The sequence below is a fragment of the Cetorhinus maximus genome, chromosome 10 (genome assembly GCF_964194155.1).
Source record: "Cetorhinus maximus chromosome 10, sCetMax3.hap1.1, whole genome shotgun sequence".
NCBI lineage: Eukaryota > Metazoa > Chordata > Chondrichthyes > Lamniformes > Cetorhinidae > Cetorhinus > Cetorhinus maximus.
This window is the reverse complement of record NC_135888.1, coordinates 67,117,765-67,135,787: the sequence shown is the minus strand read 5'-3', so window position 1 is coordinate 67,135,787 and position 18,023 is coordinate 67,117,765. Positions and strand designations below refer to the sequence as shown.

Sequence of the window (18,023 nt, the reverse complement as noted above, 5' to 3'; positions counted from 1 at the left end):
TAGCCCACCACAGATGGACCTCCAAATCATGCCAGAGCTGCAGGCACCATTCTTGATACCTGAATGCTAAATCTGCCTGGATAGGAACATTAACTAAGGCCCTTGCTCAATGTCAAACAACTCACTCATAACATCATGGGTTCCCGTCCACCTGTAGAAGTAAGGATTCACCCTGAGCCATGCTTACATATCAAAATTTAATGAGATTACAAAATGAACTTCAGAAACCAAAAAAAAGTGTTGCACATCACGCCAAGTCTTAATGAACTAATAGTGGGGCAACAGTGAGTAAAAGGATCAAGAGCGAGAGGGCACAGATTTAAAGTGATTTGCAAAAGAAGCAATTGTGACGTGAGAATAACTTGTTCACACAATGGGTGGTTGAGGTCTGGAACGCGCTGACTGCCTGGAAGTGTGGTGGAGGCAGGTTCAATCGAGGCATTCAAGACGACATTAGATGATTATTTGAATAGAAACAATGTGCTGGGGTACAGGGGAAAAGGCAGGGCGATGACACTAGGTGATAACGCTGATTTGGAGAGCCGGTGAAGACACGATGGGCCGAATGGCTTCCTTCTGTGCTATGAAAATTCTGTGATTCTGGGATACTGATGCAAGTTGTTGCAGCGGTTGCTGTGGTGGTGTGAGAAGAGAATGAAGGAAAAGGTGGATTGTAGTGCGTGCCTGACATTTCTCCCTGGTTTGCTGACAGCAGTGCAGAGAGGATGAATGTTGAATGGGAGCAAGGGTGCAGGCTGGACTCTTGTGCTAAGTAAGTAGGGTTTGTAGTTTGCCCGTTGGAGAGGCTGAGAAGGGACGGAGCTAGGCGGGGAAGGGATGAAAGAGAGTAGGAGGGAAAGAAGGAAAAGAAAAGAAAAACTGCCGTAAAGAAGAAGTGGCTGGACTGAGAAGCTCGAATTAGCGAGAAAGGCAGGCTGCAACTGCCTAAGGCCATACTAGTCTGAAAACGCCTGATCCCGTCTGCGCTGGGAAACTAAACAGACTCAGGCCTGGTTAGCACTTGGATGAGAGACTACCTGGGAATTCCAGGCGCTGTAGGTTTTTGCTGCCAGCAGAGGCTGCTCACATCACCACTCTCCACATTCACTCCACCACACAATGGACGCGCAACCCTTTTGCTGCTGTCTGCGTCGTTGGCATTCCTCGGCTCATTTGCTTGCAGGGAGAAGGTAGCGAGGCGAGTTTGCCAGGACATTCAGCTACCCCGGCATTGCTGGCCCACTCGACTGGAGCATGCTTGGGCAGCTCCACTTGGTGGCCTCTGATTGGCGTGGCTGCATGCATGTTGGGCCGCTCATGCCTCGGGAGGAGGTTTCCCTAAGTTGAAGGCTGGACAGAGTAAAGAGGGTGCCTGCTGGTAAAAGGATCAAGAAGGAGAGGGCATAGATTTAAAGTGATTTGCAAAAGAAGCAAATGCGATGTGAGAATAACTTGTTCACACAATGGGTGGTTGAGGTCTGGAACACACTGACTGCCTGGAAGTGTGGTAGAGGCAGGTTCAATCGATGCATTCAAGAGGGCATTAGATGATTATTTGAATAGAAACATTGTGCAGGGGTACAGGGGAAAAGGCAGGGCAATGGCACTAGGTGATAATGCTCATTTGGAGAGCCGGTGCAGACAAGATGGGCTGAATGGCTTCCTTCTGTGCCGTGAAAAATTCTGTGAAACCTGTGTTGTGCCTAATGTGCCTTAAATTTACACTTACGGGTGCTACGTCTAGGTGCCGCCCCCTTGCTGGCACTGGCATCTGAGACAGCCTGCTCACTGTGCTGTCCTGTTGTCCTCGATGACCTCAGCGGCCATCCTCTGACCCGTGGAACCTTTGATGGCCCCACCTGGGAGGGGGCAGCCAGTTCCACAGCTGGCATCTCCCCAGTCACCGCAGCCTCATCGGATGCCACAGTCACTGGCAGAGGGGCGGAGGAGCTGCTGCCCTCATCCGGAGCGCGCTGAGAGGAGCCTGCAGAGATGACAGGCAGCTGCTGCGCTGACGTGAGGTTGCTTCGGACCTCCCTGCTCATCGTGGATGGATGGGCACCGAGCTGGGCAACTTGGTGCCCAAACCATCTCCCACACTGGCACTGACCAGCTGAGGTCAATGCCGCTGTGAGGGCTTGCAGGTCCGAGCGCAAGCCCAGAAGGCCCTGATTGTTCTCCTGGAGGAGCCTCTACATGCCAGTCGCCACTCTCTCCATTGAGGAAGCATGGCACTTGGCCAAAAGGCTCATAGCATCGGTGATGCTCCGCGTGGACTCTTCCAGCACGGGGATCATGCCATGCATTGCCTCATGTATCTCCAGAGGCACATCAGCCACCGACTGAGCATGTGCCTGGTCCCCAGCAGTCCTCCGACTACCAGCGCCCTAGGCACTCTCTGTCTCCGCCTGCACCTCAAGCAAGTGTGAAGTGCTCTCACCGCTGTGCCCCGGGACACTAGCCGAAGATCTAATTCCCACCAAGGTGCTAGTATCTGCACTGGTGCCTGCCTGGCAGAGATGGTGTGACGCTGGTGAGTCGTTATGTTCTGGGGCCTCAGGTGTGTGAGGTGGCCCCTCTGCTTCCTCCTCCTGGCCCTGCTCCGGTGATGCCAAAAGGAAGAACAAGGACATTTGATGAGTTTAAGTGGAGACAATGTCAATGTACATGCCTGTCCCCCGGATCATCCTTCCGTAATCAATGGTCAACCCATGTTGCAAACTTAAATCATTGAACATTCAGCAGTGCCATGGCTGCTGGGACACACATGGTAACCTCAGTGCTCAGCAAACAAACATACCTCCCCGTGGCACCCCAGCTTCACCACCACCGGGCACATGGCGCCTCTCCAGATCCATGGTTTGCTGCTCGAATGGAGTAACGATGGCCTCCGCCAGTCCGCATCCGCTCGACGGAATTGTGCACAGTCTTCTCCTGAAAAGGAGAGAAGAGCATTGATTGGTCCAGCCTGTAACTGGGTTCCCATCACATGCCCGTCACCCCAGCCAGAGTGGGACATTGCAGGACTCCAGTGCTTCATCACCCTGCAGCTGCCGCACACTCACACAAAGAAGCCAGGGCTGACCACCCCACCCCCCCTACCCCCCCTTGCCCAAATGCTGCCTCCATCACATTTGGCAGCACAAGGTATAGCCTTGCAAAGCAAGGGGGCACAAGCACATGGTACGCAAAGGCCAGCAGATGGATTGGTGCCACACCACCTGGAAGCTCCGCTCCCAGTATGTTAGCACCCTGACTTTGACGTGCTTCGCTGTTCCAGCACTATGCCTAGGTGCAGATCCTTGAGATTCCGCCCGATTCTATTCTCTGGGTGTCAGTGTCACACATGCTGCGGCTGCAGAACCCATCTCAGCACTACCCTTTCAGGGTCAACTAGGCACGGGCAATATCTGCGGGCCCACCCAGCGAGCAAAACATGCCTTGAAGGGTTCAATGCTATAACTGCACTCAGAGTTGCTGGGTGGGGGAGTTGCCTTGGTGGGGGGAGAAAAGGCTGACGGCTGCATTAAGTGACCTCAGCCAACATGGTACTCACCCTTCCCGAGTGCAGGAGGTCACTGAACCTTTTGCTGCACTGGACTCATGTGCATTGCAACACATCATGGGAGCTCACACTCTCGGCCACCTCCTCCCACGCACGTTTGGTCAAGAGGAGAGGCCTCCGCCTCCCATCCCTCAGAAGCAAGACCTCCTGCTGTGCTGCCACCTCCTCCAGGAGGACAGCTTGGCACTTATCTGAAAACCAAGGAGCACACTGCCCCGCTGCCCTACCCTCTGGCCTGGCCTGCCCCACTGCCCTATCCTACAGCCTGGCCTGCTCCGCTGCCCTATGCTACAGCCTTGCCTGCTCACCAGAAGCCCTCTGATGCGCCATTCTACCGGCCATTATGAAAGTTGCCAGGGCTCCATTTAAACTGGCCGCCGGGTCGCCATTGGACTCGGCGGTCAGTGCACTCCCGTCGCCGCCTTCCTACTCCCGCTATCCTCCGGAGTTGAGAAATACGCTGGGCGGGCCTTACTTGGCCCACCCGTGCAAAATGGCGGCACGGACCCGATCGCAGGCGGCGATCTGGTCCACACACTCTTGGCCCGCCTTACATGGGGAAAATTCTCCTCTATGGGTTACTGTTGCCTGAATGGAGATTAGTTAGGGAATTTGTTAAAAGTTATGATCGTAATAATTTGTAGCCATGTGTATATATATTTTAACCTGTTAAATTAATAAAATGTTTCATTTCGTTTAATGTAAAACCTCGAGAACCGGTGGTCTGATTCCTGAATTTAGAGTTGTTTAAAATTATAGGTTATGACAGTTGTTTAAAGTTTTCCTCTGGGATTTTTAAATAACTCAGCTTTACCAACTGCATCCGTCATAACAGCCCCATAACCCTCGACTCCCTTGTTGCACTCTGGAGATGCTTCAATAAAATTCTGATACATGTCATATTTACTGTATACATTCAATGGCCATGTAGCCATGAGGGCTTCTATACAATTTCCAGCCCCTCAGTAGCTGTTAGACAACGATTTAGACAATGATTCTTCCCCACTGCACCTCTGCAGCAGCTGCCCTAAGCTATTGTGCATCCTTCAGCACGCAGTCCTGGACCTCAGAATGTTCTGCGATCTCTTTCTATTTAAATAATATACTGCTTTCCTATTCTTCCTGCCAGAGTGGACAAATTCACATTTTCCCATATTATAATCCATCTTTTTTAATTACTGCCTACACATTGAGCTTTTATTTTCTGCGATAGCTTTTGATGAGGCATCTAAGTACAGTACATCCACTAGTTCCCCTTTATCCACAGCACCTGTTACCAATTTTATGCCCACTCACTAAACCTATCGATATCCCTTTGTAGATTCATTGGCTTCTCTTGCCAACTTACTTTCCTACCTACCGTGGTGTCATTGGCAAATTTAGCAACCATAGATTCAATCCCTTCACCCAAGTCATTTGACATAGATTGTAAAAAGTTAAGGCCCCAGCATAATCTGCATAACCCTACATAACATATCTGCATAATTCTGCATTATTTTTTGTATAGACTGTTACACCAACCTATAAAGCAACCATGTAACTTTAAAAGTAACTTAATGTTTGTAAAATTACAATTTAATATCTATTTACATTTCAAATGAATAAAAATACAATCTCAACCTACTAATTAGACGTAGAAGTAGTTGCACTACTTCTACATCTAATTAGTAGGTTGAGGGAGGAACTCAAGAAAATTACAATCACCAGGGAAGTGAGACTATGCAAATTGTTGAAACTGTGGGCCCAATTCCTGATGGATCTCATCCCAGGGCCTTAAAAGAAGTGGCTAGGGAGATAGTTGTTGCATTGGTTTTAATTTCAAAAATTTACTAGATTCGTGAAAGATTCCATGAGATTGGAAAATATCTAATGTAACTTCTTTATTCAAAAAGGGAGATAGAAAGCAGGAAACTATAGGCCAGTTATCTTAACATCTGTCATAGGGAAAATATTAGAAGCTATTATTAAAGACATTATAACAGGGCTTCTCGGCGTTTTGGCTGGGATCAAGTGTAGTGTCTGTTCTTATCAGTTTAGTGTCTGGTGCGTCCCTTATCTGGGGACCATATATTAAATTGATTTTTGGAGCAGGGAGATGGAATAGGGGCTTGCTCCGTCCACTCCACGCATCGACCCGGTATTGCAGTATCTCTGGAAGCTGCACGACGTCTTCAGCAACCCTGCAGACGGAGCGCAGCGTAGATACACCTGGTCGCGGCCAGACGGGTCCATTCGTTCCAGGATAGACTTCCTGTTTGTGTCCCGTGCATTCACAGTCAGATCCACCGAGGTCAAGCCGGTGTTTTTCTCTGACCACTGCCTCCTACTGGCGGACTGCCACTTGGAGAAGGACCTGAGGGTGGGCAGGGGGGCATGGAAGCTAAATGTGCAACTGCTGACCCCAGAGAACATTGAGGAGCTCAAGAGGGATTACAAAGGTTGGAGAACCGTGAAACCCCTCTTTGAGTCCCTGACACACTGGTGGGAAGCGATCAAGGGAAGCATCAAGAGGTTTTTCATCCTCAAAGGCACCCAGAAAGCTAGAAAGGAACAGAGGGAAATGTCCCGACTCCAGAAAAAGATGCAGAATCTGCTCCGGCTGCAGTCGATGGGGGTCGATGTCAAGGAGGAGCTCCAAGAGGTGAAGGGCCAGCAAGCCTCGCACTTTGCCTCGGAGGCCTCCAAGATCATCTTCCGTTCCAGAGTCCGCTCCGTGGAGCAGGATGAGACGTGCTCACGTTTCTTCTTCCAAAAGGTACACAGAGAGCGCTCTGTGATCAGCAGCCTGAAGGAAGAAGACGGCTCAGTAAAGTCATCACGGTCCGACATTCTGAGGATCAGCAAATCCTTTTATGCCGGATTGTATGACGTGAAGCCCACGGACAGCACGGCCTCCCAGTCCTTCCTGTCCTCTATCACGGAGGTCTTAGACCACAGTACGCGGGAGAGCCTGGACAAACCGCTAACTCCTGATGAACTGACTAAGGCCCTCGAGTCCTTCGAGAAGAGTAAAACCCCCGGAAGCGACGGCTTGCCGGCGGAGTTGTATTCGGCTCTGTGGGACTTGATCGGCCCAGACCTGCTAGGAGTGTACGAGAGTATGCTCCTGGCCGGTAGTATGTCAGAATCCATGAGGAAAGGCATCATCACCCTCATCTACAAGCACAAGGGGGAAAGGGAGGAAATTAGAAATTGGCGACCCATTTCACTGTTGAATGTGGACTATAAGATTCTGTCCAAGGTCATCGCCAACCGGGTCAAATCCGCTCTGGAATTGGTGATTCACCCTGACCAGACCTGCTCTGTGCCAGGCAGGAAGATCTCTGACAGCCTGGCGCTGCTCAGGGATACGATTGCCTATGTACAGGACAGGGGTGTGGATACCTGCCTCATCAGCTTGGATCAGGAGAAGGCCTTTGACAGAATATCGCACACCTACATGGGGGATGTGCTCTCCAAAATGGGGTTTGGGGAGGGAATTCGAAATTGGATCCAACTGCTCTACACTAACATCAGTAGCGCAGTCTCAATCAATGGGTGGGAAACAGATAGCTTTCCGATTAAATCTGGAGTCAGGCAGGGCTGTCCTCTCTCGCCTGTCCTTTTCGTGTGTTGCATAGAACCCTTTGCCGAGTCCATCAGGAAGGATCCGGGCATAAGAGGAGTGACGATCCCAGGCAGTGGAGGCACTCAGGTAAAAGCCTCCCTGTACATGGACGACGTCGCCGTCTTCTGCTCGGATCCGCTGTCGGTGCGCAGACTGATGCACATCTGCGACCAGTTCGAACTGGCCTCGGGAGCCAAGGTAAATCGTGGGAAGAGCGAGGCCATGTTCTTTGGGAACTGGGCTGACCGATCCTTTGTCCCCTTCACTGTCAGGGCTGACGGCCTGAAGGTGCTGGGGATATGGTTCGGAGGGACCGGGGCATGCGTTAGAAACTGGAAGGAGCGAGTGGCTATGGTGAAAAGGAAACTGGGCATGTGGGAGCGACGCTCCCTCTCCATTGCGGGAAAGAACCTGGTCATCAGGTGTGAGGTACTCTCGCTGTTGCTGTACGTGGCGCAGGTCTGGCCCATTCCAGACTCCTGCGCGATGGCGATCACTCGAGCCATCTTCCGCTTTATCTGGAGGTCGAAAATGGATCGTGTCCGCAGGGACGCGATGTACAAGCCTCTAGATAAAGGGGGAAAAAACGTGCCCAACATCGCCCTCATACTGATGGCCACCTTTGTGTGTGGCTGCATCAAGCGGTGCGTAGACCCTCAGTACGCAAACACCAAGTGTCACTACGTGCTGAGGTTCTACCTGTCCCCGGTGTTGCGAAGGATGGGTCTGGCCACCCTGCCGCGGAACGCTCCAAGTAGTTGGACCGTGCCGTACCACCTGTCCCTGGTGGAAAAATTTATGCAGAAAAACACCTTTGACCACAAGTCCATCAGGCAGTGGTCAGCACGTAACGTCCTAGAGGCCCTGAGGGAAAAGGAGAGGGTGGACCCTGTGGGATGGTTCCCCGAGCAGACTGTCAAAGTCATTTGGCAGAATGCCTCATCGCCAGAACTTTCCAACAAGCACCAAGACGTAGCTTGGCTGGTGGTGAGAAAGGCCCTCCCCGTCAGATCCTTCCAACACACCAGGAGGCTCACCCCCTCTGCACGTTGCCCTCGAGGTGGCTGTGGTGGGGAAGAGACCGTTGTTCACCTCCTTGTGGATTGTGCCTTTGCAAAGAAAGTCTGGAGAGAGATGCAGTGGTTGCTGTCGAGGTTCATCCCGAGCAGTTCTGTGACACAGGACTCTGTGCTCTACGGGCTGTTCCCAGGGACACACACCGAGACAAACATCGACTGCAGCTGGAGGATCATCAACTCGGTGAAAGACGCGCTTTGGTCTGCCCGAAACTTGTTGGTCTTCCAGCGCAAAGAGTTGTCCCCGACCGATTGTTGCGGACTGGCACAATCCAAAGTCCAGGACTACGTGCTGAGGGACGCACTAAAGCTTGGGGCAGCGGCCGCAAAGGCGCAATGGGGAAGGGTCGCTGTCTAAGACCTTCTGCCACAGCGCACCGAGAGACTGGGAACTGTTTAGAGCCCCTAGGGCTGTACAGCTCAAAATGAAAGGCTGTAAATGATTGTAATATTGTTTGTACTGATGCACCTGGTGATACATTTTGTAAAAGTTTAACCTGGATTGTACCCTTGTAATGTTGTTTTTGAAATGGTTTGGAATGTGATTGAAGATATTTTATGAATAAAGTATATTTTTACAAAAAAAAAATAAAAAAAATAACAGGGCACTTAGATAAATTCAAGGTAATGAAGAAGAGTCAACATGGTTTTGTGAGCGAGAAATCATGTTTAACCAATTCATTGGAGTTCTTTGAAGAAGTAACAGATGCTGTGGGTAAACGGGAAATGGTGGGTGTACCTTACTTAGAATTTCAGAAGGCATTTGATTAGGTGCTTCATCAAATGTTATTGCGGAAAATAATAGCTCAGGGTGTAGGTGGTAATATGTTGGCATGGATAGAAGTTGGCTAACTAACAGGAAACATAGGGTAGCCATAAATGGCTCATTTGCTTGTTTGCAGGGTGTGACGAGTGTGTGCCACAGGGATCAGTGCTGGGGCCTCAACTCTTTACAATTTATAGAAATGATTTGGATGAAGGAACTGATGGTATGGTTGCCAAAATTGCTGATGACATAAAGATGACAGAAAGTAAGTTGTGAAGAGGACATAAGGAGACTACAGAGGGATATAGATAGGTTAGGTAAATGGGCAAAGATCTGGAAAATGGAGTTTATTGTACAAAAATGTGAGGTTGTCCATTTTTAAAAGGGCAAATAAAAGAAAGGCATGTTATCTAAATGGTGAGAGATTACAGAGCTCTGAGATGCAGAAAGATCTGGGTGCCCGAGTACATGAATCGCAAAAGGTTAGTATGCAGGTGCAGCAAGTAATAAGCAAATTTAATAGAATGTTATTGTTTATTGCAAGAGGAATTGAATATAAAAGTAAGGAGGTTATGCTTCAGTTATACAGGGCATTGGTGAGCCCACATCTGGAGTACTGTGTACAGTCTTCTTATTTAAGAAAAGATATAAATGCATTTGGAAGCAGCTCAGGGAAGGTTTACTAGATTAATACCTGAAATAGGCGGGTTGTTTTACGAGGTTAGGCTGGACGGGCTAGGCTTGTATCTGCTGGAGATTAGAAAAGTAAGAGGCGACTTGATTGAAGGGGACTTGACAGGATGGATTTGGAAAGGATGGTTCCTCTTGTGGGAGAACCTAGAGCTCAGGGTCACTGTTTCAAAATAAGGGGTCGTGCATTTAGGACAGAGATGAGGAATTTTTTTTTTCTCAGAGAGTTGAGAGACTTAAAAATTCTCTTCCTCAAAAGGTGGTTGAAGCAGAGTCTTTGAATATCTTTAAAGCAGAGGTAGATAGATTCTTGATAAGCAAGGGGGTAAAAGGTTATTGGGGGGTAGGCTGGAATGTGAGGTTAAAATCAGATCAACCATGATCTTATTGAATGGTGGAGCAGGCTCGAATGGCCAAGTGGCCTACTCCTGCTCCTAACTCATATGTTCATATGAACATATACATAAATGTGAGTGACATTATTAGGTCATTTTAATGAGAAAATATAAGGAATTTGAAAGAACAGTTTTCTTAATTGAGCATTTGTTTGCTATGCAGGCTAATTTAATATCATAAATGCACATTTCAATCCGATTCTTGTAACTTTTTTCAAATAATGATAATTTATTCACTCAAGTCTCAAACATGCTATTAACCATACAATTCCTAGAAAAATCTGAGCTATTTCTTTAAAAATGTTACCTTTATTATATTGAAATAAGATTAGATGTCAGTTTATTTACAAATATTCAATGTCCATGAACAGAAAAATTTTAACCCAAACTAATTGACAATTTTTTTCATGGTTTGTTAAAATGTCCTTTTGCTCAGTGGGCTACATCCACTTTAATAATTAATCCTTCTTTTTTAAATACTTGTATTATCCTGCTTAGCCTTCTTTGCACAAAGGAGAATGACTAAGCTCTTTAAATCTCTGAGCCCACAAGAGATCCTTGTTGCTGTTCCATAAACTCCCTCAACAATGTTGATATGGACCTCAAATATTCTTAAGTATTAACTCATAATAACCAATTTATTTATTGGGCTGAATTCTCCTCCCATTGCCTTATTAATGCTGGAGCAGGACTAGCAATCATCAAGATGGAGTGCTGTTAACACATTGCAAATTACTCTAGGGGTGGAATTTTACAGCTCCGTCATGGCAGGGGCGGTGCCAGTGCCGCAAAATACGGCGAGCTATTCAAAAGTTCATTGCTTCGGCGGGACCGCAAAATCCCACCAGTGTAAAATTCTGCTCGAGGTCTCTCTTTTGCCCACTGCTTTGAATTTACAGCCTCTGAATGGAAAGGAAATTTAAGCTGCTGTATTTAAAATAGTGCAGCAATTTAGTGCAGAAATTTACAGGGACAGCGGTACTTCTGGCCAGCAGCAGAAGCAGTGGCCAGATTGTCTAAAAGTGTCAGCAATTAAGTGCCCCAGAATCACAGATGCATGCCTAGAAATCCTTCTGGCAGAAGTGAGGGCCAGAATAGCAAACCTTCTAGGCACTAAGAGTCCACAAGAGTGTTAAGGCATAGCAGGTGTGTGCCAGTCAGACCAAATCCACAAGGGAAACTTGGTGTTGCTATCACAACATTTTGTATTTATTTTGAGAAGATGTGTGTACTGAATTCAGAAGTAATGAGTCCACCAAGACCTTTAGAGATTTTTTAAAAATTAAATTGAAATATTTATTAGCAAAATAAAAGATTTCAAGCACATACATAAGACGACAATTACTTACTACTATAACAAATCCTAACATTCCTAATTGACCTGACTCCCAGCCACATGCCCCCTTTAAGGCAACAGTCTAAAGTAGATTTTGGATTTAAAACAAAACAGGCAACTTAAGACAATACCCTCTTGACAGTGGAATTCTAAATGGCTTCCTCACTTTGTTACTTTACATAGCAGACTTATGTATAAATGGCTGGAGGCTTCTTGAAGGCTGTTTCACACACTCCTGTTAGATCTTACATGGCCCTCTCCTCGCCTTTCATTCTCCTTTATATATGTTTCTCTCTATTTAATACTTAAAGGTTATTGTTCCATATGTCTTTGAAACTGTATCTTCTTCATTATATAAAATCTTTCATGTAGCCATTGTCAGTAACCTTTGGGGAAAATAAACACACTCCTTAGCCTTGCTTATCTGGCTAGTTGTAAACAGACTAATATCCCTTTGAAATCCAACAATCCCTTAATTTATCTAAAAAATGCAAATTCCCTTCACACCTTACATGCTAAGCCATCCATGTTTACTCATTAGCATCTCAAACACATTTCTACACCTAGCTTCTTTTGGTAATTTCAAGCCTACAGTCTACTTGACTCCAAATGTAATTAAATCACACAGACAGACCCATATAATCACACCCATGAACCTACTTCACAATAAACCAGAAAAATATTATAAAAATTACTATACTTTCGTCACAAAAGAGATTCTTTCAAACTGTATGGAGGAAGTGGGAGAGGCAGGTAGTCCACCACTCCAAGCACTATCACAAAGTGCAAGAAGGATTTTAATGCCCTCACAAGTGTAGTCAGGGCAAGTCTGAGCACTTGTGCCAATACTTATCTTCTGCCACTCAAATTGCCTTCACTTTCCTTAATATAGAACCCTAACATAAACTTCCATCACATAACTGAAACATAAAATGCACAATGGTATTGAAGAAATACAAACTCACCTATAATTTTCTTCACATCACTTTTCAATTGCTTCATATCTCTTCCTCCTTCCCCATTCATCTAAAATCAACAAGTTGTGTTTTTCTAGTTCATTTAACATAGTGCACATATTAGGTGCTTCGTAAAGGCAATCAAGACAGAAAAATAAATAGGTAAGGTAAAAGGTATGGTCGGAGGAGATGATGAGGAATTTGATGGGAATCAAGGTAGCATAGCAGAGTTAAGATAGAGAATTCTTGAGTGGTAGGCCCAGACAGTTGAAAGGTTCTGCCATTAATAGTTTAACAAAAGGAGAGAATAATGCAAAGAAAGGCTTGCAGGCTGGTATGTAGAACTAGAAGAGTTGCAGAGGTAATCACAGAATGTAAATAAGGATTTTGAATTCAGTGGCCCAGAATTTTCTGTCAAACTAATAATGAGTTTGACCAGGCTAATACTCCAGAGGCATGCATTCAAATCCCACCACAGTAGTTAAGGACATTTAGTGAATTCAATTAATTAGTAAACCTGGAATAAGAAGCAAGCCTCAATAATGATCATGAAACTGCTGGATTGTCGTAAAAACCTATGTGGTTCACCAATACCCTTCAGAGAATGAAATCTGCTGTCTTTACCTGTCCTGCATGTGACTCCAGATATAAGGCAAATGGTTGACTGCTAACTTGCCTCTGAAACAGTCTAGCAAGTCACTCAGTTGTATCAATGTGTTACAGAAAAGTCAACAAAGAATTAAACTGGGTGGACCACCCAGCATCAATTTTGGCACCAGGAACAACAAAAGCACAACCTGCCCAGTCAACCCTGCAAAATCCTCCTTACCAAAATCTAGGGACTTCTGTCAAAATTGAGAGAGCTGCCCCCAAGATGCATCAAGCAACAACCTGACATTGGCTACAAGGTATGATACAGTAAGTATGACTATGTCCCAGAATCCTCCATCACCATCCCAGAGGTGGTGGCACTGTGGTATACAGTCGAGCCCAGTAGTCCTCAACATTGACTTCGGATCTCATGAAGTGTCGTGACATCAGGTCAAACATGAACAAAGAAACCTTCTGATTACCATCTACTACCCTCCCTCAGCCTACAAATCAGTACTCCTCCATGTTGAACACCATTTGAAAGAAGCACTGAGAGCAGCAAGGACACAGAATGTACCCTGGATGCCCATCACCAAGAGTGGCTTGATAGCACCACTACTGACCATTCTGAATGAGTCCTGAAGGACACATCTGCCAAACTGACCCTATGCCAGGAAAGGAGTTGCACAAGGTGTTCAAGGGGAGGCCAGGCTCAAGGCTGCTACTACACAGGGCAGATCAATGCGAAACCAGAGCACACAGCGCGATCACCCTCTGTTATGGACTTTGTACAACTTTAACCCTCACAACACTGAATTTAATTTTGGAGTTTCCAAAAGTACAATTGGTTATTCTGTATAATAGTTTTGTTTAAAAATGTTGCATGGCGACATAATATTTACTAATTATTTAAGTCTGAAATGGTGATTTAGAAACAATGATATTTATATAAGTGAACATATGGGAACCGTTTGCCAATGGGGATAAAGATAATCAGGACAAGAACATGCTAACCATCAAGATAAGGCCACACTGGGAAACACAATGTGCTCTTCTTGGTAAAATGCATAACTTGTCATTCACCACAAATGAACCAAAGACAAGGTAATACTTGATTATATTGGGTACTCTGCATTATTTACCTTGTGTTGCAAATCCATTATGAGTTTTAAAAATAAAAGGAACAACATTTAACAAAGTGGATCATTAATATTATGCACATTTGGACATTAATTTGTAGTAATGTCCCACATGTTAAATCAGGATTTTATTTTGTTTCAGCTAAACAAGTGTAGTGCATTTGGACAATATTTTCACCTCAATTTAACTGATTCTGGATTTATTGCACCAATATTTACCGTTACACACCTTGGAATACAAGACAATCTCTCAGACTTTCGCGAAGAGGACACAGACACGAAACACTGCTAGAAAAAGGGATAAGGGGTCCGGAAACAGAAGTACCAGGGTCCATGATTTCTCTCTTACGCTCTTCCCAATATTACCAACTTCAATGGAAAGTAAAATTGAGTAGGCTATAAAACCAACTTTGCATCCAATATCACGTTTCCTGATGGGCAGATTATGTTAAAATTGGCCCCTTGCCTCAGACAGCATAGCAGCCTTATCCTATTAATCTTTTCAGCTTCACAGGCAAGCAGGCGCTGCATGACATCTTTATGACAGCTAGGTGTCATTCCCGGGTTGATGAAGCAGCATGTTGATATTCTCTGCACAGCAAGAAATGTATTGGAGGCACATAAGCATCAATCTAGCCATCGAGTTAAAGGACAAGGTTATGTCTTAACTATCAGTTTAAGAGATTATATTTCAAATTAATATCTGAAGCACAACACTTAATTGTAGGAAAGGAATCTGTTTTTGTACAAAACAGTTCCTCCAAACAATCTCACAGGATTATATCTGAGGAAGTAGTGCAGTTAGGTGATAAGGGAATTGATACTCCTCCAGTTAGATGCAAGATATCTGTGAAAAGGAATGCAGACATGTCATAGCAAACTAACACTCTGCCATTTGTTCGAGGGCCTTCGTTAGTTTATTAATTTCACCTTTGTGTTTATTCTGATAACTGTACTTCATGATTCATGCAAGCTGCACTTTTCAGTCCTTAAATAGCAATTGCAGCTTCATTGAGAGTCTGCCCCCACTGTAAAGTAAGTTGACAGCTATATTCGAGGTAGAACATATTCTGTTGCTGACAGATTGAAAAATGAAGAATCTTACTGTACAACTTTAGTCTATAAATATTACAAAGTATTATGAAGTATTACAAAATATTCTTTTGTAAAATCTCTTACATAATGAATATTTTGTATGCTTTGGTGTCTGAGTTACATAATTGTGGAATCTATATATTTTAATATCAATGGGTCCATTGACACCATTGCATCAGCAGAGTTGCTTCACTCAGCAAAAGAAGTCTATTTAATTAAATTCTCTAGGAACTAAAGCAAACAGAACACATCATTAAAAGTCTCCTGATACAAGCAGGTTTATTTTTCCAGCAAAATACAGCAAATGGAAGATAGTTACGGAATATAAATTCAGTGCGCAAACCCACTCCCAGTCATTTACACCAGTGATCCTGGTGTGATTGTGCAATTCACCTGTCAATCACCTCTATTCCAGCAGGGACTTGTAGTGTGACTACAAGTAACTAAAAATAAAACTTGACTCAGGGGAACTAAGGCCTCAATGAAGATGTCAAATTAAATTAGAAATAAGTGTAAAGCTTATCACTTATTTTCTTTTGGACTCACCAGACATTGTAGATCTTTACTACCCCGCCCCCTATCCCCTGCATTAAATATTTTTTCAATCCACTTGAGCCTTCACAATATTCACACATTCTAACCTACAGCATTGTGCTCTGCTTCAATGGGACCTGTTGCTATTGGACTACTATTCTGAAAAAATAAATAAATGAACAGAAAACTTTTAGCTTTCAGCTGAATCTGCTACACTTGTTCAACTTGTTCTAATCTTCCATCACTAAAAATCCTTGGGTCAAGAACAGCCCTGAGACTCTGCTTATTAACACCCCAGTCCAAGGGATACAGATTAGTTGCTATTTGGACCATCAGCAAATAGAGATCTGCACCATTGCAAAGTGGACAAAGCCCTTCTAAGTGATGCGGTGAACATCGCAAGTCAGTATAGAAGTATTTGATAATACCATGATAAATGAGGAGTAGACCACTTGGCCCATCGAGCCTGCTCCACCATTCAATAAGAACATGGCTGGTCTGATCTTGGCCTTTACTCCACTTTCCAGTTTGTCCCCCATAACCTTTGACTCCCTTGTCAATCAAAAATCTAAGTCAGCCTTGAATATATTCAATGACCCAGCTTGCATTGCTCTCTATGGAAGAAAATTCCAAAGGAGAGAAATTTATTTTCAGTAGGTTGTTATTCATCTCCATCTTAAATAAAAATTATTTTTAAACTGTGCCCCCTCTAAATTCCCCCCAGAGGAAACATCCTTTCAGCAACCCTATCAAGCCCCCTCAGAATCTTATACAGTATGTTTCGATTAGATTACCTCTCATTCTTCCAAATTTGAATGAGTCTAGGTCCAACCTGCTCAACCTTAAGGCAACCCTTCATCCCAGAATCAGCCAAGTGAACCTTCTGTGAACTGCTTTCTATGCAAGTAAATCCTTCCTTAAGGAAACAAAAACTGTACACAGTACTCCAAGCACAGTGTCACAAATGCCCCATAGAGCTGTAGCAAGACTTCACTACTTTTATATTCTATCCCCTTTTAATAAAGGCCAACATTCCATTTCCCTTCCTAATCACTTTCTGGAGCTGCATGCTAATTTTGTGATTCAAGTACAATGACACCCAGATCCTCCTGTGCTGCAGCTTATGCAGTTCCCCTCCATTTAAATAATATCTTGCTTCTCTATTCTTCCTGCCAATGTGGACAACTTCATATTTTCTCACATTACATTCCATCTGCCAAATTTGTGCCCATTCACTTTGCCTATCTATATCCCTTTGTAGACTCTTTCTATCCTCTTCACAACTTGCTTTCCTATCTTTGTATCATCAGCAAACTTGACTACAATACAGTCTGTTCTTTCATCCAAGTCATTAATATAAAATAATTGAGGCCCCAGCATTGATACCTGCAGCATTCCACTACTTACAGTTTGCCAACCTGAAAATGACCCCTTTATCTGGACTCTGTTTCCAGTTAGTTAACCAATCTTCTATCCATGCTAATATATCACCCCCAACACCATAAGATCTTGTCTTGTGCAATAACCTTTTATGTGGCAGCTTATTGAATGTCTTTTGGAAACCCAAATACACCACACCTACTGGTTTCCCTTTATCCACCCTGTTTGTTACATCCTTAAAGAACTCTAATAAATTTGTCAAACACAGTTTCCCTTCCACAAAATCTATGGAATCATAAAAGCAAAAAACTGCGGATGCTAGAAATCCAAAACAAAAACAAAAATACCTGGAAAAACTCAGCAGGTCTGGCAGCATCTGCGGAGAGGAATACAATTAACGTTTCGAGTCCGAATGACCCTTCAACAGAACTGTTCTGTTGAAGGGTCATTCGGACTCGAAACGTTAACTGCAGGTCTGGCAGCATCTGCGGAGAGGAACACAGTTAACGTTTCGAGTCCGAACGACCCTTCAACAGAACAGTTCTGTTGAAGGGTCATTCAGACTCGAAACGTTAACTGTGTTCCTCTCCGCAGATGCTGCCAGACCTGCTGAGTTTTTCCAGGTATTTTTGTTTTTAATCTATGGAATCATGTTGACTCTTCCTGATTGTATTATGATTTTCTAAATGTCCTGCTACTACCTCCTTAATAATGGATTCCAGCATTTTCCAATGACAGATGTTAGACTAACTGGCTTTTAGTTTCTTGCTTTCTATCTCCATCTTTCTTGAAGGATGTTGTTACATTAGCGGTTTTTCTAGAACCTAGGGAAATTTGGAAGATTGCAACCAATGCCTCTACTATCTCTGCAGCCACATCCTTTAACACCATAG

At 44.7% G+C, this 18,023-nt stretch overlaps 1 non-coding gene across 1 annotated transcript; it reads left to right on the top strand.

The window, feature by feature from the left end:
* The first annotated feature begins 5,545 nt into the window (after window positions 1-5,545).
* On the top strand, window positions 5,546-5,736 carry LOC144686152 (U2 spliceosomal RNA). The gene has a single exon (XR_013577856.1). It is a non-coding gene; the product is annotated as a U2 spliceosomal RNA (small nuclear RNA).
* Window positions 5,737-18,023: the final 12,287 nt, after the last annotated feature.